Source organism: Solanum lycopersicum, chromosome 6, assembly GCF_036512215.1.
Source record: "Solanum lycopersicum chromosome 6, SLM_r2.1".
NCBI classification, from domain to species: Eukaryota; Viridiplantae; Streptophyta; class Magnoliopsida; order Solanales; family Solanaceae; genus Solanum; species Solanum lycopersicum.
Genome location: NC_090805.1, coordinates 36,804,214 through 36,831,504, shown reverse-complemented (window position 1 = coordinate 36,831,504; position 27,291 = coordinate 36,804,214). Strand labels below are relative to the sequence as shown.

Genomic DNA, 27,291 nt, shown 5'->3' with positions numbered 1-27,291 from the left:
TCATAAAAAAGTCGTAAAATTGTAATAGTTCTTTAGTTTCTTTCCAATCTTCATCACAAATTCTATCTAATGGGTCAGCATTATGAGCATTAAAAACCATTTGTATGGGTCTTCTATATTTATAAGCAACCGAAAGCATTCGTAAAGAGAATTCCACCTTGTTTTAATATGTTTTGGAATTTTTCTAGGTGACAATTCACATAGTGAACAACGCTCATTAAATTCCCTAATTCTAGCAGCATTGTTTGTATGAAAAATCCAGGTAACAACATATTCAACTTTCACGCTACCACAATCAAATAATGAAATACCATCTTGTACAACTAAATTTAATATATGTGCAACACATCTAACATGAAAAATTTTATTGTCAATTGGACATAATCTAACTTTTAACATGTTCGCAACATTTGTATTATTAGATGCATTATCTAATGCGACAGACATTATTTTATCTATAATCATGTAATAATCTAAAACACTTAAAATATTTGAAGCTAAATATACACCAGTTTTTTTCTCTATACATAGTTTATAACTTATAATTCTTTTTTGCAAATTCCAATTATGATCAATCCGATGTGCAGTAACAGTTAAATAATCATTTCCATTAACACTACGACCCATGTCCGAAGTTATAGACACTCTACTATCTAATATGCTAAATAGACAACGAAAAAATTGACAATGTTTACCTTGATATTCAAAAACATCAGTTTTAACGGTATTTCTTGAAAAGCCTCTATAATCCGAATTATAAGTTTGTTGAATATATTCAACAAAATCGGGATTTGAAGGAAAACTATAAGGCAAATCACAAACATAAATCATTTTAGCTAAATTTTCCCGATCTAATTCCTTATTATATTTACGTTGTGTTATTGGACCAGCGGGGTTTAAAGGATCTAATGTTTCTTGAACCATGTTAGAATCCCCTATCGATGCATTACCGATAATATCTAATTCATTAATTGAAATTCCCTTTTTTCTATTGGCTAATGCTTTAGCTTCTTTATATTGAATTGGCACACAAGATAACAAATGTCTATTTAATCCCCCCGTTCCACCTTGACCCCCACCTTGTTTATGTTTAAAAGGTTCCTTACACTTATTACAAATAGCAACACTATTTTCTTTATCAAAAGTCATAAATTGCCACACAATAGAAGTTTTAGGTCCTTGATACTTCACCTTCTCCCTTGTGGGAGGTATAAGGGGTGGATGTCCAAAATTTTGCTCCGATAAATTGATAGTCTCATTTGGAACTTCTGTCACCGGACTAGTAGGTGTTTCATCTAACTCCTCTTCTCCCAAATCAGCTTCTACTTCTTCACCTAAATTTTCATCAACATTAGGATTAATATTACCATAACGTCGTTCTAAACTTTCGTGATAAAGTTGAACATTTGAATCAATATTATAAGGAGTATCATCAACATAAGTAGAATCATTTATGTTAAATCTAACTCTACTCGTTGATTTAGATGAAGTACCACCACTTTTACTATTCTTTTTTTCTTTACTATTTTTTTTTACCAAAATTAAATGATTTAAAAAGTCCACTTTCTTCGTTATCTTGTCTTTCTCTTTTCCTTTACCGCTATTTTTTTTGCTAGAACTCATACTTAATTATATATTTCTCTTATATTAGAAAGAGCTTAATCAACATGTCTGTTTCATCTCCATACAATTCTATTTTGTTTCCACGTGTCTGTGTGATCATCCAAGTTTTTATACGTGGCTTCCATTCTTGAGCTTTATCCCTATAAGCTTTCACGGAGATCTCTACAGATGAAGTCCAACTGCAATCCAGATAGAACAACCCCTCCATGTAACACTCTTAAGCTGTGCAAATCAAAATTCTCAGAGCTGGCTTTTACAAGGCATGCATAAGTGAAGTTATCAGGCATTATTTCAGAATGAAGCACATCATTAAACAGCGAAAATGCATTTCTAAATTTGTGGGCTCTAGCATAACCTCGAATTAAGGAGTTCCAGAGGCAAATGGTTCGGTGAGGAGTTTTATCAAACAGTTTGTGTGCAGAGATGACGTCGTTATTTAGAGCATTAAGGTACTTTTTTCCCTCGATTGTTTTTTTTTGTGTTTGTTCTCAACTTTTTCATTGAATTGTGTTTGTGCATGTAGATGAGACTTCCTACTTACGTATCTGCAAACTCTAATTTTTGGGTTCATGAAATTTTGATTTTTATGTTGGTTAGAACTTGAATTAGGGCAATCATTGAGATAAAAATTACCTTCTTCAAAATTCATGATTTTTTCTTCTTTTTCAATTGGTTTTAGTGTTGATGTTCAATTTTTGTTATGTGGTTGTGTTTTTCCTATTTAATTACTGATTTTTGCTTTGTTTATTACATGCAACAATTAATTTAGTCTGTCTTTATCATAATTCTTTTGAATATTATCTGTTCGTAGATGGTTCTTTGTCGAAATTAACTTTTTGGGTTCCTTAATTCCAGTTGTTTTTTCCATCGTACTTCTTTTGGACTTCCTCTGTTTGTATATGTTGGTTTTCCATTGGAATTAACTTTTTCGGTTTCTTCATTTTAATTGTATACTGTTGTGGGTTTCGCTTCGAGTTCTTTTTACATGATTGCATTAACTTTTTGAAATTATTTTAATTTACAGTGTGAAAATCTAAAGATCTGCAACTACTTATGCCAAAATTTGAACTATCGATGTGTCTTCTTAGCAAATTCAAGGATCTGGAACTACTTATACCAGATTTGAACTACGGGTATGTTCGTTGATGGTTTCTTACGCCCTTTATTCCGATTTTGCTCTTTGTTCTACATTAGATACGTCTATGAGCTTTCTTGCTAAAGTGCATCTTCATTCTCTGGGTTGTGTGTACTGAAGGACCTGAGAGAGTTAGCGAACCGATTATTATGGGTGCTTCGTTTGGTAATGGGGAGGATGTCAATCTGCATCTAGCCAGGGAAGCTGGCCACTCCTATCGCCAAATAGTCCGTGCTGCTAATATGAGAGTCAGAGAGATAGAAAAGGCTCTTATTAGAGGCAATTATTGAGTATCCTACAACACACGTGTTTCAACACCATTTGCTACAGATTTGTTGACCACTCAAGTAAGTTTATTCATTTATAGTAACTGTTTGTGTTGGTTATTATGGAGAAACTTTTCTGTTCTAGCATGAATTTGGTCTGAAATAAAGGGTTGTTGCTTTAATCTAATCAAACTTGGAATTATTCTTTTGCTTATGTGTCATAGTTGATTCGAATGACATGCATTCAAACAATTGCTATGTTGTCGATGTCTTAAAGATATTCATGTATTATGATGTATGAATTTGTATAGGTGCACTAACTATGATTCTAATGATGTATAAATGACATTTAACGAAGTTTCGACCTGACTATATGTGATCTGTATGTTGTGAATATTGTACACTGATTTGCATATGCTATTGGTTATGATACTTGACTTCATATACATACCTGAAAAATATTAGATCTCACCTGTATAAGTGCTCCCAAAAGCTCTATTAATTGGCAATTTACTTACTATTATTGTGTCTTAAAAATAAATTCTCAACAAAATGGGTTTTCAATGAGTTGTTGAACTTCTGCTTGTCTTACATTTGTATTTTCCTATTGGCTCATTTTATTTTTTTTTTAAAGATTCATTGGCCTGTTCTGGTGAAAAATGTTGTCAATAACTTAGAGCTGTTGGAGTTAGTAATTTCTTTATTGAAAAACTGAAGACCTTCTCGAAATAGCTCTTATTACTCTTTTTATTAATCAAGTGGAGTGTCAATGGTATGATCAAAGAGAAGGTAATTGTATATGATTAGAGCTGATACATGAAAAATGCATTTTTTGAACTTGTCAAGTCTATCAGTGAGCCAAAATTCTGGTGTTGTTGTAGTTGTAACTTATTATTCATTACAGCTGCATATAACTATGGCTATAGTATTATTGATGTAGTTACTTTGTGAAGAAGGTTGACTCATCATCCAACTTTATAGTGATAATTAAACAAGTTTATTTACTAGCTCTTCCTTTTGATTTAATTAACATAATTTTTTGTGTAGTTGTCCATATTAATTTTCAGGTTTTGTAAAAAATGCATCCTTTATTTTCCTCTTTACTTTTTTTTTCTATTTTTTTATTTGCTATTTGGATATTAATTGTTAAGTGTTAATTGCTATCATTTTTTATGCTATGCTTAGTTTGTGGACTAATAGTTCAAAGAAGCTTAGCAGTTGTCCCTATTCTAGAAATTGAATGGTAATTCTATATTTTATACTGTTAAATTTATATATTATCAGCTTAGCTTAGTAGGAGAAAGTTACAACATGTTCATCATGTGGGAAATAAAAAGGCTAGAAATACTCAAAAATGAACCAAGCAAGTCATGGCTTTTGTTGGCTTCTGCAATAGGAATGAGATTAATATGCTAAAATAGAAAAATGAAGACCCCTTTATAGAATGCAACATCATTATTTGTTCCTTGCATAAATAATCTAGCCCAAATTTTTTTGTTCCTTGCATCAGTGTTGTTATCCATGCTCTTGAATAATTAAAAGCATAATAGTTGCTCCTCTTTTTGGCACAAAAATACTGAATTCATATTATTGTGAGTTGTTTTTAGGAATATTATTAGTTGGTGAACAAACAATTAATTTTTGTTCCATATTTTCAACACATCCATAAAGTTTCATCCCTTTAGAATATTGAAGGAAAAATATATCGCTGAGACATTTATTTGTTAAAGTATTCATGGTTTGTAAACATCTTTTATTGAACTTGAAATCCTAATGTTTCTCTATTTAATTAAGGTAGAACAAAAAATGAGAGGGTATGTGCAGGTTTGGACAATGCAATGAGATGTGTTGTAAGAGTCCTGTTCTGAAGGATTAACAATGGCGTGTTTATATTGTTCGTGCCCCTGACTCTATTTGCTATGTGAGGTTTGTCATCTCTCCGTTTTATCACTTTGAATTTATTATATGTATGGTTCCTCACTCTTTGAAAGTGTAAAATGTTTTTGTATTGATATTGTGCTACCGTGACTATGTTTATTGATGCTCTTCTTATGGCCTTTTAGTTTCTATATTTGTTAGGAGTTTGAGATTTTTATTTCAAGGTTTGCAAATTGAGGATTTAGAAGTGCAAATGTATTCTTTCATTTCACAGCTGAGTTGAGCAGTCATATGATGTATGATTAAATATTTCTATTTCAGATCCTCATACTACTTTTTAAATTATTACTGAAGTTTAGTAATTTGATTTCAGTCGTAGGTACGGCATGAGTGTGTTATCTAATATATATATATATATATATATATATATATGTATATATATATATATATATATATTCTATTTTTGAGTTAGTTTTTTTATGTTAGTTATGTTGAAATTCATTTTATTAACATGATATTAAAATTATATCAACACGTCCATGTTGTGTGATTTTCAATATTTGTCGCCCTGCTGCGTTGGTGTGATATGGTGTCTCCATAGATTTCCAGGGTGAAATGTTGTCTACAAATGATGGATAATAATATGCTGCGGCAGAAATGTTGAAGTAGTATATCAATTTCTTGCTCTTCATTATTAAAAGAAAAATTAGTTAAGTAGTTTCCTCATTTAAATTTTAGTTGTTTAGTAATAATTTAGAATGCTAATACAAACTTTATACTTGCTTCACATGATGAGGCCTCGACAACATTGGTCTATAGAGAGTTTGTTTCAATGGTTTTCAACAAGGTGTTTAACTTGTTCCTACTCTAAAATGAATGTGTTAAAGGAAACTTAGACTGAATAAAAGGTTAGACGTATCTTCTCTTAGAAACACCCCTAAAAATTCAAGTTAGTGAGACTGACAATACTATCTTTGATTTGTAAATCAGTTGACTTTATTAGTGAATCGTAAATTTGTGATTAATAAGATTTGTAAATCAATTGTTCCAAGTAAAGTATAAAGAAACAATTGATATACTATTAAACTTTGAACCATGAACTCCTCAAGCCATGTGTTTTGAAATATTGCTTTTGAAATTTTTGTATGTTGAAGTGTTTGTAACAGATGTAGGATGTGGACATGCTTTCTTCTCTTTATTTTTCTAGGGAAGTTGAGGCAGAATCTGAGAGTGAGCAAAAGCCTAAACAGATTTGAAAACTATTCATTTATTCATCATGTAGACTATTTCATTAAAAAGGAATAAGAGATCTTTAGTTAAATGTAACTAAATCTGTTAGAACAATATCTAGGAGAAGAAGCTAAAATAGAATATAATAGACTGCCAACTAAAGGGTTATACCATATAGAATTAACATCCTCTAAATAAATCAAAGTTACATAAGTTAGGAATTCCCTCTCCCATCCCCAAATGTGAGTCTAAACCTCTGTCTCCTACAATTTTATCTAATATTTAGTGTTCGTCCGCCTAAAAGATAATGAAATCCACAGATTTGGACAGATTATAAAGGTTAACTGGGCGTATGCCGGTGCTTAAACAGAGGACACATCAAGTGTGTATCTTTTCTCACCTCAATTTTAGACCCTCTTAATTTTTTACATTATCTTTTCAAGAACTAAAACTGTTTCTTCTCATTTGCAGATCATTTTAACATATTTGTGGGTCATCTCACTGGCTTCTTATACGTTCTATTCTGTATTTATTTTGTACTATACACGTTCTCCTTGCATTCATATTTTTAAAAATGGATGAATGTAGTTGATGCTACATTGATGTTTCTCTTACAGAGATGCTAGAGTAATGTGGAATCAGAAAACAGGCCAATCTAGGAGATTTGAATTTGTTTCCTTTTGTAATCAGCTGCTATTAAGCTAGCTAAATATTATCTTCTGAACTTCCGCTAGGATTGCAAATAAAAAATAAATAAAAACTGACACTAATCCTTGTAAAGAAAGAGCATTATTAATGTCACATAATGGATATAAACATCTCAACTTTATATGACAAGTACCCAATATTATACTTTCTAAACAAGAAGAGTGACCTTAATCCTTATTACCGTGTGAGATTTGGGTTATCTACCACACCTACTTTGTTTCTTGGCTGGAAGTTTTCTATGGAGTAGTAGAACATTTTTTAGCGGGGTCAGGTAAAGGGTAAGGATTAAGTCCAGTAAGGTGCAGAGCAAGAATGTGGGGTGAGTGAGTATTTGTCAGTGAATGAATGTATTGATTGGAGGCACCAAATTAGCTGATATTCTGCATATCGCACGGGACATTGAAAGCAACCTTTATTTGCATCATAAGCAATATTAATTTTTTTCTTTCAAATATACTATGTTATAATCCAAATTAGAAATATTTGTCTGTATAAGTTAAGTTTTATTTTTAACAAATAAAAGGACAAGTGTTAAAAAAGAATAACTCCATTTATCAGCCTTAAATATGACAACATTCATGTGTTGTTATAGTTGGTGAAATAACTTATGACAAAGTTTATAACTTATACTATTTGATTGAGTAAATTGGTTTAATTACAAGTGACTTTTATTAGTCTTTATTGCTACTATAGTAGAAATGGCTTATTTCAACATGTGTGCTTCTTACCACTTTAAAACATAAAGGCTGGTGACTCAGAATTCCGATAGCAGCTTAACGAATGATAAAGATGAGGATGAGGATAATGGAGAAGAAGACCATGATGATGATGATGACGGTGTCGGTAGTGCTGCTGCTGCTGCTGATGGTGGTGATATCAACACGGAAGACGATAGGGATAACAAAGAGAAGGCTAAGGAAGCTGATGATGGGAACAAAGACCGTAGTAATTGTAAGAGTGATCCGCTTATCGCAGATCATGTTAGAGTCCTTTGGATGGATGAGTCTGAGTCTACAGAGAGTAGTAATAATGTCATAGTTGTCGATAGATGATTTCTGCATGGTGATTATGTTGCTGCAGCTTCTGATCCAACAGGTCAAGTAGGACTCGTGGTTGATATCAATATGTCTGTAGATTTATTAGAGCACGATGGCTCTATTTTTAAAAATGTCTCATCTAGAGAGTTGAAACGTGTTCGGGGTTTTACAGTTGGTGATTATGTTGTCCTTGGCCCTTGGTTGGGTAGAATTGATGATGTTTTTGATAATGTCACAGTGATGTTTGATGATGGTTCTGTATGTAAAGTTATGAAGGCTGACCCTTTACATCTTAAACCAGTTGGTAGGAATGGCCTTGAAGATGGACATTTTCCTTTCTATCCTGGTCAGCGTGTAAAAGCTAGCTTCATCGTCAGTTTTCAAGAATTCCAGATGGTTATCTGGCTCATCGAAAGCAAATAGGTTAGATTATGAATTCGACTCTGAAACGTATATTATTTGGTAGGTCATTTTCTATTGACAGAATTGTGTGTGTGTGTGTGTATGTATATATATATATATATATATATATATATGACTAAAAATATTTCACTTTGTACCTAAATTCTTTTTCCCTCTTCTGCTTCTTGATAGGTGCTTACTACTGAAAAGCAGGAAAAATGCAGCACTAATGCTAACAAGAAGCTAACAAAGCGAGGCTGTTAAAGAAGAGTTTGTTCCGGTTATAATACTAACAAGAAGCTAACAAAGCGAGGCTGTTAAAGAAGAGCTTGTTCCGGTTTCGGATACGAGAATAAGAACGGAAGTACAAGAGGACAAGAAGGAGAAGAGACGAGTACAGTTTCACTTGCTCGGTAACCTCTTTCCCGATCAGAGATAGGAAAGAATCCAAAGCTTGCAAGGATGTTAGGTAAATAGTATGGATATAACATCCAATGTAAACAATGAGGCCACAAACAATTGCTTTTTTAGTATGGATATAACATCCAATGTAAACAATGAGGCCACAAACAATTGCTTTTTTATGTTGTGTGTTAGCCCAAAACGGTGTGTGTGTGCCTATTTAGCTCGCAAAAATCTTTCCATTGGGCCCGTGCAAGCACGGGCCATATCTTCCTAGTATATATATATATAAAGTGTAATATAAAAATAATAATAACACAAAAGTAAAGACGAATAATAAAATATAAATATTATGAAATGAATGTACCAAACGTCTGCGTTAATAGCAGACATTAAACTGATTGTTGAAGCTTGTGATTTGTTGTAACTTGTAATTTGTAACTCCAAGCCAATACTTGATAACAAATATGAGATAATATAATTATATTTATTGATATAATATGAAATTTTTTAATTGAAAATTGAAATATATGGATTCTAATAATATGAGAATTAAAATTGAATAGAAATTAAGATTGACACTTGAGAGTTCATAGAATATAGAAAATAGATAATAGAAATGAGAATAGATGATTTTGTAAGAAATAGTAGAGGATAGGTGTATCTATAGTATTAAAAATGGGTTAAAGTGTAATTATAATAACTTGAGGGTTTAAAATAAAGTTTTAAAAGTAGGGGGTGGTAAGGGGTGGTTGGGAACACAAAAAGGGGCATAAATCCGTTGGGGGGGCATTAGCCGTTTCCCCAATGGATATAAACGGATAGTTTTTTAAATTTAAAAAAAATAAAAAAAATGGGGGGATCCCGCGAACCGGTCGGTTCAACCGGGCCGGGTCGACGGGGACGCAGGGGTGAACCGGCCCCTGACCGATCCCCTCATTCCCCACCCATTAAACCCTGGGGGATGGACAGGGTCCGGGACTGGTCGGGACGGAACGCGGGCCGGGGCGGGCCAACCCGGTCCCCCTGCCAGCCTTAGTGTGAACACACATGCGTCAACTTGTGTGCTTCACAGAATTTCTACAATAGCTTGAGGACTTTTTGGTCCTTTATTTTTATTTCATAGTTTTTAATATTCAGTTTGTTGCAACTTTTATGACTTTTTTAAATTCTCTAACATAATTAACCTTTGATTTCATTATCTATTGGGCCTACTAATACTTACTATAGGTCCCACCCAAAACTTTCTTCATTTCTCTCTGTATTACTTTTTTTTAATGAAAAAAAATATTATTTCTTCCGATTGAATTTATATAATTATTTTAAAATTTAAAATTTAAATAAGTCTATCTTTGATTATAAATTTTTGGAAAAAAGATTTAAAGATACCTCAACTTAGATTGAAATTGTTGTTACGTATGATACCAAACTTTGTGAAAGACTTGTTACCCCTCCTAACTATTTAACAATGTATGTTAATGGTATAAATGTTTCCATACCTTTTCCCCTATATTTTTCATACATTTCAAAAGTTTTTCGCTTACTGATTATTGTAATAGTACTTTTTATGTAGTTTATAAATATATAAATTTTATTTAAAAAATTGAAGATGTCATGCGTAAATTCTCGATCAAACTTAATTGTTTGACTCTCGAAGAACGTAATGTGTCACATAAATTGAGACATAGGAAGTAAGTGATTTTACTTGAAAATTCAAAAACTAATTTTACGTTATATTTTGAATTTTAAAAGTTAACTTATAGTTTGTTTGTTAGCTCACTTTTAAAATAATATTGTATTCAAATATAAATATTATCCACATATTATAAAGGGAACTTACATATATATCCTCTATTAAGAAAATATTTATCATTGATAGAAATAACATTTACTTTTTCATAGGACACTTGTAATACAATTTTAATACATGTTAGAGAGATAAATTTTATTTATAGAAAATACGTTTATAATACACTTTAATACACCTATATTATGTTTATAATACAATTTTAATACATGTAAGAGAGAATAATTTATAAATACAAATTGTACAAATTTTATTTTTGAATCTATATTAAAACTTTTTTTTTCCAGATAATACGTTTACAAAGTTTGGACCAACTAATTTATGAAGATTTTTATGATAAAAAATAGAAAAACTTACATAAATATACTATAGTAAAAAAATATTTAACGTTTATAGTATTAATATTATTTTTTTCACTTGTTCACTTTTAATTCATTTATAATACAATATAAATACATATTACAAAGAATAATTGTTACTCACAAATACTATTCAAGATCTATAAGATATGTTAAGGGCTTACGGGGTCGACTTCAAATGTAACTGGTGTGGTCTTTGATAAGTCCTCAAGTTGCACCCATCTAAGACCTTATTTTAATACAAATATTGTCCTCAATTGTGTATTTTATCTCGATATATCTGATAAAAACTCTTAAGTTTCATGTATTTGAGGATTTTGTAGAAGCATGCACACTTAAGCACAAAATGAAATCAAAATGGAAGAAAAGAGTTGAATGTGTAAGTGCGCATCGCCAAGCACCCTTGGCGATGCGTCGTATAGTAGAATTTCGCCTTCTATTACAGTAAGTGAACCCTAAAAGAACTGGATCAAAAGGAGAGAAAAAGCAATCGACATTTCATCGAATAGTTACGCGAAGCATAGTTATTCCGTCCAATGTTACAACATGAATGGATATAAAGGCAAGACACAAATGGTGACAAATTAGAGAAAGGGCATATCGTCGAATCACTCGGCGATTCACGACTAAAAACGCTTAATGGATCCACCAGAACTATAATTTGAAGCCTACAAATACCAAACTCTTAATTATTTTAATTCCAAACATTATTATCATTTTTCACTTTTTAGAACTCTAGTTTTAAGTTTTTCTCTCAAGTTTGGAGAGGGTTTTGAGGAATTTGAAGAAGGAAATTCTTCTTCCAATCTTGAAAGTGGGTCTGCTCCATTTACCTTCCTTTGCCATAAGGTTTAATCTGTTGTACTCATTTAATTCCTTTATTATTTGAAGTATATGATTATTGCTTGAGGTGTGGCACAAAAACCCTATTTTTGGGGTGTGATTTAGCAAATAAGTGTTGATAGTTAGGTCTAACTTGCTGATAGTATTAAATTGATTTTAATGGTGATTTCACCTACTAGTTATGGTTTAATTTAATGAGTTTGTATTTACAAATATAAAATCACCCATGTGTTTTCGGCTTGCCCGAGAGGGAGGTCGCGAAACCAAGACCACTAGACTGATGGCCTAAGGAGCGAGTCAACATGAGGTTCAGCTCGAGAGGGTGAGACCTAGTCCCATATTCAAAAACACTCTATCGAAAGGTCAGGGTGTGGGTAAGGCGTAGGTTGGTTAGTTTGGACGAGTGGGTCCGAGAGGAACCCATTTGATATGGGGTAAGCTCCCCAAAGGGGGACTTACTTTCACCTAAGGCTTATCCTAGTCACCATTGTATTGCAAAATTTCTTATCAAAAACATGTACCCATCAGCTTGTGTCAACATATATTGCGGTCACACCCAAGAACTCTCTCACATACTTTTTTTTCTCCTTTATTATTATTTTTTTGCTATTTTACAACTTGTAATGAAACCCTTTCTTGATATTTGACACTTTGAATCACAAATTTTATTTTATTTTATTTTAATACTCGAAAATTTCTTGAGTTATCACTATTTAGAACAAAATTCTAAGTAGCTACTACTTTCACTACCACTCCCTTGAGACACGACCCCAACCCTTAGTTGGGTTTCTTTACTAGCTTCAACTTGTTGACACTCAAACTCTAGATTAGTGTCACTGATCACAAAATATAAAAGATACATATATTGAAGCATCAATACCTTACCTCTTATTGAGTTTTCTTAAAATAATAGTTATCGTTCCAGCATTGAGATGACTCTATTTAAAGTGTTGTATGGGAGGAGGTGTAAATCACCTATTGATTAGTTTCAAGTAGTTGAGGCTACTTTGGTAGGACCATACTTAAGTCTATGAAGCAAAAGCGAAAGTCACATTGATTAAAGAATGACTAAAAATGGCCTCAATGTGCCATAAATCTTACTCTGATGTAAGAAGAAGTGGCTTAGAATTCGCAGTAGATGATTGGGTATTTTTAAGGCGTCTCCCATAAAAGGGGTGAAACGTTTTGGTTAAAATGAGAAGCTTAGTGCCTGATATGTTGGGAAAGTAGCTTCTGAGCTAAAGTTTCTTGTGTAGTTGGCAGTTGTGCATCCTATATTTCATTTATCCGTGTTGAAAGACTGTGTTGGAGATCCATCTCATATTTTTCATTAGAAAATATTGGAGTGAAGGATATCTTATCCTTCGAGGAAGCTTCGATTCAGATACTAGATCGATAGGTTTGTAAGTTGATAGCCAAAGACATAGCGTGAGTGAAGGTTCTATGGAGAAATTAATTTCTTGAAGAGGTTATGCGGGGGGCTGAAGAGGATACGAAGTCAATATACCCGACGTTATTCATTCTTTAGAACAACAATGCTGGAGGTAATAATTCTTGTCTTATTTCTAAGTCATCCTCTATACTTTTTGTTTGCCTGTTTTAGTACATATATTCATATTCGTGCCTTATGTTTTCTTATATGTGTTGGACAATTGATCCCAAGATGGATATATTGTAATGCCTCACAACTTTTAAGTGAAGAATCGAATCACCCTTTGTATACATATAGGTCCAAACTCAATGATATTTTTAATGTATGTAAAGTCCCTTACCAAGTGTCTCGGGTGTATTTTAGGTTCTTAAGGTACCTTAACAACCAAGACAAATTCAAAGCATTTCTATCGGTGATGTTTTCACGTGAGTTCCTATAAGACTCAACTTCAAAATATCATATCTCTTTGAATATGAAGATTTAGGTGACCCATAACCTATCAAATTAAATATCTAAGAATCTTCATTCGAAAGTCATCAAGTTTGTGTCCATCCGAGTTTTGAGTATAAATTTATGACTGATTTACTAAAGATGTTCTAACCTATAAAATGATTTGTAATGGCTCTGCAGTACGGGGAGAAACGGACTTCACTGTCTATTCGAATTGAATTTTGTTCTTCGAACTCTTATCATTTATCTTCTAAGGGTACTTTTGTCGTAAAAACATTTGGGAAATTATTTAAATGACCTAAAATGTATAGGAAATCAATTTTTTCATAATTAAATCCTATTAGTCACTCCTAAAATTCTTGTAACATTCCGCCTTACAAAGAGCTTAATTTAGGAAGAACTAAATTGGAAATAGCCGAATCTGAAATTTTGCAAGTTATGCTTAAGTTAGGAGTTTTAGGTCAACTTCAAACGATTATAACTTTCGGTACATGATGATTTATGTGACCCATAAGATAACAAATGAAAGGACTTGAAACTCTCTTTCTAACGCCACCAAGTTTGCTAAATTTCAAGCTCATATGAAGGAAATATGCCTGTTTGAGGTTAGTCTGTCCAGTCAAGCAAAGTTACCTAAATTAGTGAGGGGTATTTTGGTCTTTTTCTTACCCCATCATATTAAAATGAAATTAGAAATATTTTGGGTCAGATCTAATTTAGGTCAGTTTTACAAATCCTAAATTACATTTAAGGTTTTAGAAGAGAGTTCAAGAAGAGGAAAAGAGGAGAAAAAGGAAGAACAAACAAGATTCTTGTGAACCGAGGATTTTTTTCACTAAATCGAGGTATGTAAAATTTTATAGTTTTTGATTCGTTCACTCACATGCCAAATCACAATTTACATATTCAAATCCATCCATAAAGATTGATAAATTTGAGTTCTTGATAAGTTTCTTGAAGTTTGTGATCAATTATTTAAGTATAAGGTTTTGTTGAGTTCTTGCAATGAGGATACTATGTTTGGACATTATTCTTCGTAAATTAGAGTTGATTTCATTGTAATTATATTGATTATATGAATACATAAGATTTCGAGGGGATTCGTTTGATTCTAGAGGAGTTAAACATGAAAATGAAGTAACAAAATTCGTCAAAAGTTTAGGTACATGGTAGGGAGCCGCGCAACTCAGTGCACCCTAACTCATGTTTTGTAGGTTAGAGTCTGGCGTACTACGTCACTTAGTGCGACCCAACCCACGGTCATTATTCAGGGGATGGCGCCCCATGCCACTCAGTGTGTTAGGGTCGTCAGGTCCCCTACCCTTCCGACCTTTTTTCCGTGTGAGTTCCCTAGAATTGTACCCATGTTTCCTACTTCATATCAACTCTATAAACTAAATCTAAACATCGAGAAATCATACATAACATGAATCATAACCCTTAAATTTATGATTCAAATTCAAGGTAGAGTTAAAAATAAAGTCTTGAGAGTTCTTTCGAGTTTTTTTGAGAAGTCTTTACAATCTTTTAAAACTTTTTTTAAGACTTGAGTACTTGAGTTGAGGATGGGGAGAAATGAGTTTTATTTTATTAAAATAAATATATGTGAACTAAGTATTTCCAACGGTAAATATTTTTGCATTTAATATGAGAGGAAGCATCGATTACCAAAAGAGTTCATAAGGAGTTTGAGTACTATCTCTTTTAAGAGAAACCTTTTGAGTAATAATATCAAACTCAAAGATGATGAAATGTTTTTCAACACTACACCATTTTAGGCGACCACACTTATTCTGGACTACACTTGTAAAGTGTTGCCTAAAGTAGTTTTGGAAACGCTTTTAAAGCGTAGCCAAAATTTTTAACTTTTAGCTACAATAATTTTGGCAACACTTCAAAAGTGTACTTTTTAATAATATAAGATACACTTTATAAGTGTTGTTAAAATATGATATAATTTGCAACACCTATTTACATATATGACCACACTTCTAAAATGTCCTATTTTTATAATTGAAAAAACAACACTTTATAAGTGTTGCCTTAAAATTTTTCACTCAAATATTATATTCCCTCCAATATTTTTAACACTCCCTCCCATTTTTATTGGCAAAAAAAAATAAACATTAATAAATGACCAAACATTAACTTTTTCACTTCACTTTACTCTTTCACTGCACTTTCTTCGTTCAGCTTTCCTCCTTCACATTTCCATCCAGATTTTTGATTAACCAAAGAGATTATGAACCAAGCTGAAGAGAGGTGAAGATAGCTGAAGAACCGATTCTCCTTTCTGATACACGCTGAAGAGTTGAGTTAAAGAGTTGCAGTCATCAAAGAACTCATATCTCAAGTCGTCTTCTCCAAATAACAATTTTTTGAAGAGCAAGTACGATTCTCTTTTCCTATACGTATTTCGTCAAGTGTTAGTTCTAAAGCAGTCTTCTTGTTAGCTGAAGTGTTTGCTTTTTTGTTTTGTGTTCAAAAGGAATGAATATTTTTGGGTTGTTGGCAAGATGATGAATTGAAGCTAATTAGTCTCTCTGTCACACTTTTCTCTCAAGTTTCTCACTGAAGAACACAATTTCAAACAGATTTTGTTGGAGTAGGCTTTATCATGTAAGAAATTTCATTCTGAAAGTCTAAATTTTAGCTTTATTGTTTTGATATTCTTGTGTTTTTATACGATTTTTGGGAGTGTGACTTGTATTTTAGCTTCATAAGTTGATTTTTGGGAGTGTAGCTCGTATTTTAGCCTCCATATATAAACCTCTATTTTCACTGTTAGGGATGGAAAAAAGTTTGATTTATTTGAGCAAAAACATTTAGAGCAGCTAAAGAAAATAGTTAAAATATATATATAGAGAAACATATTCAAGGCAGAGAGAGTCAAGTAGCGATAAGAGTATCACATTTTCTAATTCGTTTCGCGTATCAGTTTTCCCAATCTTTGTTCGAGTTCGTGATTCTGCCCAGAATTCTCATCCGTTGTTAGTGTTCAAGTTTCTTGGTAAAGATCGTTTCCCTGCTCGTCCCGTTCCAGTTCACTACCTGAAGAAAGGTAATGTTGTTTTCCTCATTGTTTCCGGTGCATATTAACTCTATCCTTCACTTGTGTGATTACATTGTGTATTTGTTGTATCCGCAGACCTCATTCGAAGAGCTGAAGGACGGAAGCTGAAGAACTGATTTCATCAAGTAAGTACAAACATAGACTTACAAATTTACAAATTTCATCAGTCGTTTTGGCCATAAGTATAGATAGTAACTCTATTTGCTGTAAATCTGTCAAAATGCGGATGGGGCGACGGACCTTGCGACAAGACGTCGTGGTCACGACAAGCCATAGTGTACCTCGCGACGGGTCGCCGTGGACCTCGCGACGGGCTGTCGTAGTCATGAGAGGCCGTCGTGGTCATGACGGGCCGTCATGGTCATGACAGGCCGTCGTGGTCATGATGGGCCGTCGTGGTCATGACAGGCCGTCGTGGTCATCCGTCGTGGTCATGACGGGCCGTTGTGGACTCCGTCGTCCCACACTTGCAAGTTTCTTCTGCTACTTCTCTGATCTTCATGACAAACATGCAGGACGGACCGTCATGGCTACGACGGTCCGTCATGCTTTCCGTTACAACTGAAATTTCAAATTGATTAATTGTTAAATTTCTTAATTTTGTGTTCTTTCTTGATTGAACAGATTTGTTTACTAGAGGAATTGATATTCAAGCAGTTAACGTTGTTATCAATTCTGATTTTCCTAAGAACTCAGAAACGTATTTGCACAGGGTATGTATAACAGATCTTTGATCTTGCTTATTGACCTATATATTGTTTTTGCTATTTCATCATTGGTAATTTATTGTTAGTGGCTTTGGTTTGAATTGAGCTAAGGTTTTGTTTCTCTTGACCACTATTCATCTTGCTTGTTTGAAAATCAAAAGATGCAATCTAATTTTCTGTAACTGCTGGATTTCTTGCCTCTCTATATTGTTGCAATCTGAACTTCTTACCTCTTCTATATAACTGCCAATATCTTATTTGTGTAGGGAAATGGAGGTGATCAAATTTGAAGTGGATGATGAAGAGCTTTTGAACTATTGTAAAAGTTTAAATACATATTTGATTTATTGTGTACACATTTAGAATATTGATGTATAAGTATGGGTATGTACACAACACATACTATCTTTTGGTTGTACATGAAATATTTCTCGAAGTTTATTTGAAATATATAGCTTCAATTTAATGATTAATTAGTTCATTTTGTGTTTTAGGTCACTTGTATGTATGTAAATATATTATATATATTTGTGCTACATGTAGGCTTATAAATGTTGAAGTTACACTTTGTAAGTGTTGCTCTAGGTAGATAAAAAGTAACACTTTGAAAGTGTTGCAATAGATGACCAATAAAAGGCAACACTTTTTAAGTGTGACCAATAAATCTGAAAAGGCAACGCTTTTAAGTGTAGTCTAACAAAAAATAGGTGTTGCTAATGCACGTCCTCAAAGCGTGCCTTTTTACCTATTTGGCTATGCTTTATAAGTGTAGCCAAAGATGGCAACATTTAAGAAGTGTTGCCTAATGTCAAAGGTTACGCTTCTTTTGGGCAGCCCCTAAAAGTGTTGCTAAATGTCCAAAAGTGTAGCCTTTTATCAAAGGCCACACTTTTTGCTAGTTTAGGCTACACTTACGTGGTGTTGCTGTAGGCCGAAAATGGTGTAGTGCAAAAAATGTTATATGATCTAATCTATATTTTGGGAGTAGTATTGAGCACAGATATGGAGGAGATTTCAAACAACTCACAAGCCCCATAAATCATGTAGCCAACGTGGGTATAAAGAGTTGTACTTTTAAAAAGATTCCTTGTTGTTTTTTAAGCATAGATTAGTGGATATACTTAGCTGACAAGTTCTATACCCCGACAAGGTATAGGACAGTTTCGGCAGCGTGGGTGAGAAGTATCATCACATACCTCATAGTGATGGTTGTCGTTTAGAGAATCTCTCAAACAGTGTTATTTTGTATATTTACATATAAATTGAGTTAATATTGTATTTTTATTGTCGACTTATATTGCATTGAGTTGAGTATCCATGAGTTGAGGTTGAGTTTAGTAGAGTCGAGGTGAGTATGTTTCCTTCTTATCAGTTCAAACGTTATGGTTATGTTTAGTATTCCCCTTACATTCGCATACATCATGTACTGATACTATTTATCCTGCATCATTTTATGATGTAAAAAATAGGTAACCGGGATCATCAACCAGCTCTATATTGATCCAGTCGAGTTCTAGAATTGTTTGGTGAGCCTCATTGCTTCCAGTGGATCCCCTATTTATTTCCAGTATTTCAGTTTTGTTAGAATGATCAAGGGTCATATCACGACATTCCTCATAGTATTATATGCTTCATATATAGATAGACAGTAGTTCATGAGTCAATTCATTTTCAAATGTTAATTTTCTAGACTTGAGTTGCCTATTCTGGCTAGTTGAATATTCTATTATATTATGAGTTTATTATTTGATTTTATATTTTGAGATTATTCTATAATAAGTAAGTCGTCCTCTAAGAGTTGAGTTAACCTAATGATTCTCTCGGGGCCAGCTATGGTTATCAAATGTTCTTCGCATTGTAGGCTTGAAGCCTGACAATTCTACACTCAAGAACTTCAAAAAACATCAAGGCTAGGATTCATATTTCAAGATTCTCCATCAATCTTCCCTACTAAGGTATGTAAGACTTTAGTGAGGAAATATTTGCATCCTCGTGTCCAAATTAGCAATCTTCTTGAACTTAATTTTAGTTAGGGTTATCAAATCAGTTTCAAATTCATCACATTTATGACCAAATTGTATGATTTCGTGTATTTTTTATTCATGATTATAGATTCTTGTTTATAATACTCTTTTTTTTTTATACTTTTAAGTTCTTTCATTGTCATTCTTATGAGTCATTGACATGATATTGTTATGATTTCATTAAGCTTATATTTCAACATAAGGTTTTAGAGTCTTATGATATTATAGAAACTATTTTTGAATATTTATGAGCTATGTAAGTTTTAGGAGACTTTCTCATGCTTTAAGTTACAAGTATGATTTTGAAAGATATATTTTAGAAAGTTTGAGCTATGTCTCCACATTTAATCAGACAAACAGATAGTTAAAATTATGAGCATATCGTATCAGTATATTATTTTGGGAGGATTATTTAGGATCCAGAGGACACAAGTTAAGAAAATCAAAGTCTTGTAACTACATGCCACCTTAAGATTTGAGCACGTCGCTTAGACAGTCAACTCTTATAGCTCTTTGAGGCTTAGTTAGTGGATCCACACAGACAGGTTCCACATCCAAGCAAGGTGTACGGCAGCCCACCAAACGAAAATCATAAGTTGGACATTATTATCCCTCATGGTGTTTGTCGATTATAAGAAACTCTCAAATAAAGATACTAATAGTTTTATGCACTTGTACCATTGTTAAGATCTTCTAAGATATGACATTCATACATTAGTTTTGAGATATGTTTCATTAATACTATATTACTTTATGATTGTGTCTGGTTCCATCTTACATATTCAGTGTGTGGTGTTGATCACATATTTTTCTCTGCGTTGCATCCTTTCATGATGTAGACTCAGACATTCTCTCTCGAACCTGTGGCTAGACAGGATGTAGTATTCCAGTCAGCAGTTGGTGAGTCCTCCTCATCCGGGGACGTTATAAAGTATTTTTAGACATTTCATAAGAGATAATATTTATCTTAAGGTATTTGGGGCTATATCCCAGCAAAATCTTTTTTTCATTCCAATTTGTAGAGACTTATATTCAGATATAAATTGTTCAATCTCATGAATGTTTTGATATTCATCTCAAACTCATATTAAGTATATGCTTTAGTTAAATAAATTTCATCTTCCTCTCTTATTTCATAAAATGTGAGATTAGTTAATTAGTAGAATGTTGTACCGCAATTCTGTTTAGGGTCATTCGTGATTTTAAGTGTGGTCTCACTTAGGGTTTATACATGGATCGTGACAATAATTAAATATCAAATTGATTATTATTTCTGAATGAATTATATTGTATTAGATGGCAGCGATCCAAATTACCAAAAGTCACAAAATCTTGGAAGAAATTAGTGAGTCAATTAAAAAGAAGTGCTTGATATACTACGGTATTTTTGATGCATTTTAATTAAGGGTCATTTCGTATAGTGTATTTAAAAAATAATGCATGCATTAGCCTTGTGTATTACTAGTACCTTGTTCGGTACTCTTTTTCAACCTACATATAACTAAACAACCCCTTAGAGTTTATGTGTGTCCTGGGATATTTTGTTTTTATATATAATGTTTTTATGTAATCTTTTGTAAAAAAGTGGTTCGGTAGCGATTGACAGAAAAATGAATTGAAAATAGAAGCAGCAACTGAAGAAGACAACGACGGAACGTAAAGTATGCGGTATTTTTTGATACATTTCACTTAAAGTTTGTTTGTATGTGGCTTGGGCTATTTTGTTAATAGATATAATGTTTTTATGTAATCATTTGTAGGAAATTGGTTCGGTAGGGGGTTGACAGAAAAATAGATTGAAAAGAGTAGCAGCACCTGACGAAGCCAACGCAGACTGTAGGTCCAACGATGGTCCATAGGTGATGTAGTGTAGGTGAAATTCAGGGAAGTATGACCATGTGTGGAACCACGGAAGCCAATGACGAACAGTCCTGCACATCCGTCGAGATGATCAAAACGATTGAGTTCTAGTACCTGAACCACAAAGAGGATCCGCGAATCGTAGGTCGACCCATGGTCTAGGTCAATATTTCAGTCAAAGCCGCATTTGACCCAAGTTTCTTTATTTTCATGTCCTAGTTGGTTTAGGATTTGAACACTATAAATATAGTTGTTATTTCCTTTTTTGGGAGTTAGACACTATTCAAGACTTTTGTTTTGGTCTTTTGGAATTGTTTTGTAAACTCTTAGCAATTAATTTTCGAAAGTTGGTTTTATGTAACTTCACTTTGATTTCAATTCAAGATTTTGGTTTTCATCTATTCTAATTGTAAGGTCGTGATTTCTTTTAACCTAACTATGAATTGTGAATCCTCAAGCATGAGTAGCTAAATTCACAACAAGGGTTGTGGAAGCCATGAGCAAATAACAATGTATGAATAATAATTAAGTAATTTTTGAATAGTTTTTATGTATATGTTGTTAATTTTTTTGTGTATAAGTCCTTCTAGTGGTGCGCAACGTTAGAAATCGTGTCATTCCTACTTATTTTACAAGGAGAGTAAGGAATGAGAAAAAAATTAAACAACAGAGATTTAGTTAAGAATTTTTTGCTATCTAATTGTATGAATTTAATCTGTGGAAGTGAGGTGAAATACCCAACTTAATTGACACCATGTCTAATTTGGGGTAAAGGTAAGGCTTAGTAAAACACACACCAGCAGACTTACCAAGTTGCGAGTGAAAGTTCCTACTTGGATTACTAATCACTTAGGGATACATAACTTATCTGCCTTGCATGTCAAACATTGGGATAAAATTACTATTTTTAGGATTAATGCATTAAGAGCTTGTGGGGAACACATCTACCCCAATTTTCATCTCATATTGATATCTCAAAGTGTGAATCTTATTTACTTGTTACTTAATCATTCAAATCAACAATTTGTTATTTTATTTACAAAATCCCCCTGTTTACTTTTCTCGTAGATAGTTTGACTAAAAAGAAATAGTTGTGAGTTAAGTTTAAGTCCGAACTATATTTCTCGTGGGGGCAACCCCAACCTACAAGTTAGGTCCTTTATTTGACAATGGTCGTTTATACTTTTCTTCGGAAAGCGTAATTTGAACTATCAGTGCTATTCATGGATTATAATTTGTGTATCCTTGAACAACGTAAGTCAATACTAATGTGAGGCGAGGGGAGTATTTTGGAAAATGTTTTTTTAATAAATAAGGTATAAAGGTTGAATAAGTTGTATTTAATCTTTTCTTTAATTTATTTTTAACTTTAAAGATGTTTGATATTTACTAAAATTGTAATAGTTGATCAGTCTTATATTCGTAGGTGCATAAATATAATTTACTCGTGCCAATTATCCGAGTAAATATCTTAAAATGCCATTCAAGTATGTAAAATTATTTAACAAAGTCATTAAAACCTTATTTTATATCAATAATATCATTTTAACTTATGCCTTTTTCCCTTAAAAATGACTCTAAAAAAAAAATCTAACTTAGCAAAATAAATTATATTTGAAGTAAAATGTTTAAGTAATACATAGACATAAAGCCAACAAATAATTAAATATTACATAAATACTCAATATCAAAGATCAAATCCACCCACAAATCTAAGAGACCAAAATATCAAATTAAACTCTCTGCAACATCAAATATAATTTAAAAGATCGTTAAATATGTGAAACTCTTTAAAAAAACTCAATAAACTTAGTTTATTTGTGGGACTATATGTATTTATAAATATGACTTAAAAATCATCTACTAAGTTATATTTTATATGCCAAATCATGTAGAGTGATTTTGGAAGAGATAAAAATATAAGTTGAATAAATTTATCAATACAAAATTAAATTTCGTGAATTTGAAAAATAATCTGCATACTTGAGTGACATTTTGAGATGTTTACATTAATTATCGGGGTGGCGGGGAGTTCCTTTAACATGGTTGAGTTGATGATAGACTCGACAAAAGAAGATAACATAATATTCAATGATAAAGTATTAGCTGTTATTCTTTAATGTAATTAGGATCATATATTACTTTAGTGTGATTTACTATTCTCATTTGGGCACATAAAAGATGCACGACTTTTAAGGGCTTTCAAGATTGATAAATTGAAGAATATTTACAACATATAAGTTTAGAAAATGTTGAAGCATGCTTGTATTAGTTTTTTTATTTTATTTCTCTGTGAAACTTTGGACCAGATCGTTTAATCTCTAGGTTACTTGAGCTATCGCTTGAGGCTATATATGATGAAGAAAATATCGCACAAATCTCTTAAGTTTCGCTTTAGGCCTCAAATCTAGTTGAGTCGGCTCTTCTTAGTAACATTACTTTTTCCATCTTCAAAGTAATTTTTTTCACGATAAACAAATCTAATTTTTTAATAATTTAAATATAAATATTAACAGTTAAAAGCGATTTCAGAACCAAAAAGGTTGAGGAATTTTTTGAATTAATGGCATTGTGGTTTGAACTTTGAATTATCACTTTTAATTTGAGCATTAATTTAATGATTTCGTTGAAATAATCAATGGTTAAAAATATGAAACTGAAAAGAGAGGTGGTAAAAAAGATTTATGGAGCCACGTATAATGCAAGGCTAAAAAGGTAAAAAAATATTTATGGACCACACACAGCTCAAAGAAAAGGCCAGTCCTGACCTAATGTAATAAAAAAAAATTAACAGCAAATATTCTTATCATAATAAATCTCTACTTTTTTTTCTTCTGCTTTTCTTTTTGTGAAAAGACGCAAAGGGTTCTAATCAAATCTTCCAAAAAGAAATAAAAGAGACAACAAAATCAAAGGGATTTTGATTTGAGATTTTGAGGAATATGCGTAGTGAACACTGAACATGCAGTTCGATGGAATACCTTTTTGCATGCATAGGATATCTTAAAGTAAGTAATCCATCCTTCTTATTTTACACAAAATTTAAGAACAAAATGAAATTTTTTTAAATTTACAGTCTAGATATTTGTGTGGATATAAAATATTTTACTAAGAGTAAAATGGATATTTAAAAGTTAAATCGTTACCTAATATACAAACGTATCATTCATTTTTAGACGGACTAAATATAAAAGTTAGTCATATAAACTAGCACAAAAGAAGTTGTGTTTTGTATGAAAGAAAATATTTCATGAAAAACGTATTTCAAATTTTCTCATATTTGTTTAACTTGAACTTTTTAAAAAATATTTTTCAAATTTAAGGAAAATGATTTCCTTTTTAAAAAGGAAAAGCAAAATATTTTCCGAACTAACCCCGGGACCCCATTCTCCAAGAAACTAAAAAGAATAAATTTTAACAATTATTTTCTAAAAAAATACTACAAGTTTTAAAAGTTTTAGTTTTTTTCCCATCACCCTAATTTTTTTTCTTAAACGTTTGATTTTTAATATATTTCAAAATTTTAAAACTTTCATTTTATTACTCTACCCCTCCCTCCCCCTCCCCCCCCCCCCAAAAAAAAAAAAAACTCAATTTTTTAAACAAACATCTTTAGAGAATATTACAAATTTAAAAAAAAATATCTTTTTACCCCAATCCCTACCCCGAACCCTCCTATCATACTCTCCCCTCGCCGCTAAATATTTTTTTTAACAAAAATTTTATTACAAATATTTGCATGATGGGCAAAAAAGGCTAGAAATTGACAATTACTAAGGAAAAAAAATACATGAATTAATATATTTTTAAAAATAATTACTGATTTTAGCGATATTTTTTATTTATTATCATTTATAGTAATATTGTGATAAATCTGTAATATGAATTAAAAGTGAAATATGTATGCAATACATTTGAATTATAATTGTTTTTGAAATATATTATGTTTATTTGGTAAAAAATTGTCACATTGGATTATAAATGTATTAAAATGTGTGATAAATGTATTATCCATCATTAAAGCTTGGATTATATTTGAATAGTAAATTTATCTTTGTAATATGTATTTAACCTGTATTGTGAATGAATTAAAAGTGGTCAAGTGAAAAAAAATATTATTGCTATAAATGATATTTTTTTATTATAGTATATTTATGTAAGATTCTCAATTGTAAATAATAAATATTACTTCCATCACTAATCAGTTAGCTCGTCTAGTGGGCTTTTGTGTTCAAACCTCGAACCAGAACATGTTCGACAAGATCATATCCATCAACAAACCTAGTTCCAATATTTACATGTATGAGCTAGCAATCAACAGACGGACATCCTTATAACGCAGTCTTCCCCTATATATATATATAGGCAAGTGCATCTCATACCCAATCAAATGCTACAACGGTGATTTTTTCTGATAGCTAATTGACATCATATTTATCAACTTGTGTTCATATGTATCGTATGCATATATATGGGAAAATATGCTCCATCCCTTGTGATTATATCGCTTGAGGGGATGCATATAACATGTCATGATATGAACTTTTAATGCACACAGAATGTCATAGAAAGATTTTTGCCAATTTTGGTTCTTTTGTTAGCTTATCCTCATAATCTCACAATCACTTTCTATAACATGTTAATGTCACATTGAACCTCATATGATTTTAGAAAAGACTTGAACATTTCACAAGACTTTAGAAAGGTAACTTAAACCTATTGATGTTTATAAAGAGCTTAAGGTGCTTTACTTAGTTTCTATACATGTTTTTTTTTCACTTCGTGTGCACTAGGCAAATCCCTAGTGTGTGATGTAATAGCCTGCAAACCAAACAGGGAATGAAAATTCCTATGCGATAGGCATGACTCAAAATACATTGAGGGGGCATCAATCCCGAGTCAATAGTGTGGATAACCACCCTCCAAACCAACTGAGACATCCCCAAGAACTATACATGTTTTCTTAATAATTAGTACAATAAAATATTTCAATTAACATGTCCTTTGGTAGTTTAAACACACAAGTGACATTTTAGTTTGTTTTTTTCAAAACATAATTTAGTGATGCATGAGGATTGATTGTAAATTCATAATGTTCCTACATAATAGTCACAACACCCAAAAAAGAAGAATAATTCATACATATGGACATTTAATCAAGAATTCAAGAAAGCAATCTATAGATGTTGAATACTCTAATAACTAAATTAGTGGAATATCAACATAGTAGAATCATGAAAAAACTTCATTTGTATCCAAATACTTTTCATAACAGGTCTAAAAATAAAATAGTAAAATATCGCATATGACGCTTAGGGATTTTCTAAAATTGATGCTCAAAGAAAGAACTAAGCTTAGCCTAAACATAACTCGCAAATGAGAGATCAAATGCTTAAGTTCCTTTATGATAATTTTTTTGGTTATATCCTAAGCTTCATAAATAATAAAAATATGCAGCTCACCAACACCCAATTAGGAAACTTAAACATTCTTCATATTAGTTAAAATTATAGATTTTCTATTTGCAACAAAATTTGTTAAAACAATCGTAAAAGTTCCCACAGATAATCAAAAAAGGATCCTTGGACTCTTATCTTATCGATACAAACTTAATATGCAAGAACTTATAATAATAACCAAGTTTTTTCCTTAAAAAATGTCTTCAAACGTCACCAAATTAATATAGAAAATATATGCTAGTTCCTTTCCGCAACACCTCTAGCTTTTGACTTCATTTTTAGAGAATTTGGATGGTGAAACATCTTGACTTTAAATTTGGACTCTATGAATAACATTCTATTTTAGGATTATTTTCTTGGAAAGAAAAAAGTACCAAATAGACTTATAAAAAGATTTTGACCCGACCCATCTTCCTAACCCGTGTCTGTCCGGACATAACTATGTTAGGATTATTTTTTTGGAATGAAAAAAAGCCCCAAATAGACTTATAAAAAGATTTTGACCCGACCCATCTTCCTAACCCGTGTCTGTCCGAACATAACTATGGTGTACAGTATTGTAAGTTTGAAATCAAACTCGGATACCTTCACTTTTC

General features: G+C 32.1%; 2 long non-coding RNA genes across 8 annotated transcripts; both read left to right on the top strand.

The window, feature by feature from the left end:
• Positions 1-1,053: 1,053 nt before the first annotated feature.
• LOC104647961 (uncharacterized) lies at positions 1,054-8,834 on the top strand. 7 transcript variants are annotated; one of them, XR_011221746.1, is made up of 6 exons: positions 1,054-2,072; positions 2,648-2,756; positions 2,879-4,950; positions 6,453-6,514; positions 6,604-8,300; positions 8,472-8,834. It is a non-coding gene; the product is annotated as an uncharacterized lncRNA (long non-coding RNA). The 7 variants fall into 7 exon arrangements; XR_011221744.1 differs by having other exon boundaries at positions 2,879-3,105; positions 4,823-8,300; XR_011221745.1 differs by having other exon boundaries at positions 2,879-3,105; positions 4,819-8,300.
• Positions 8,835-15,724: 6,890 nt separating this feature from the next.
• Positions 15,725-17,825, top strand: LOC104647959 (uncharacterized). Its single transcript, XR_741961.4, has 6 exons — positions 15,725-15,961; positions 16,061-16,191; positions 16,511-16,633; positions 16,721-16,770; positions 17,270-17,358; positions 17,619-17,825. It is a non-coding gene; the product is annotated as an uncharacterized lncRNA (long non-coding RNA).
• The last annotated feature ends 9,466 nt before the right edge of the window (positions 17,826-27,291 follow it).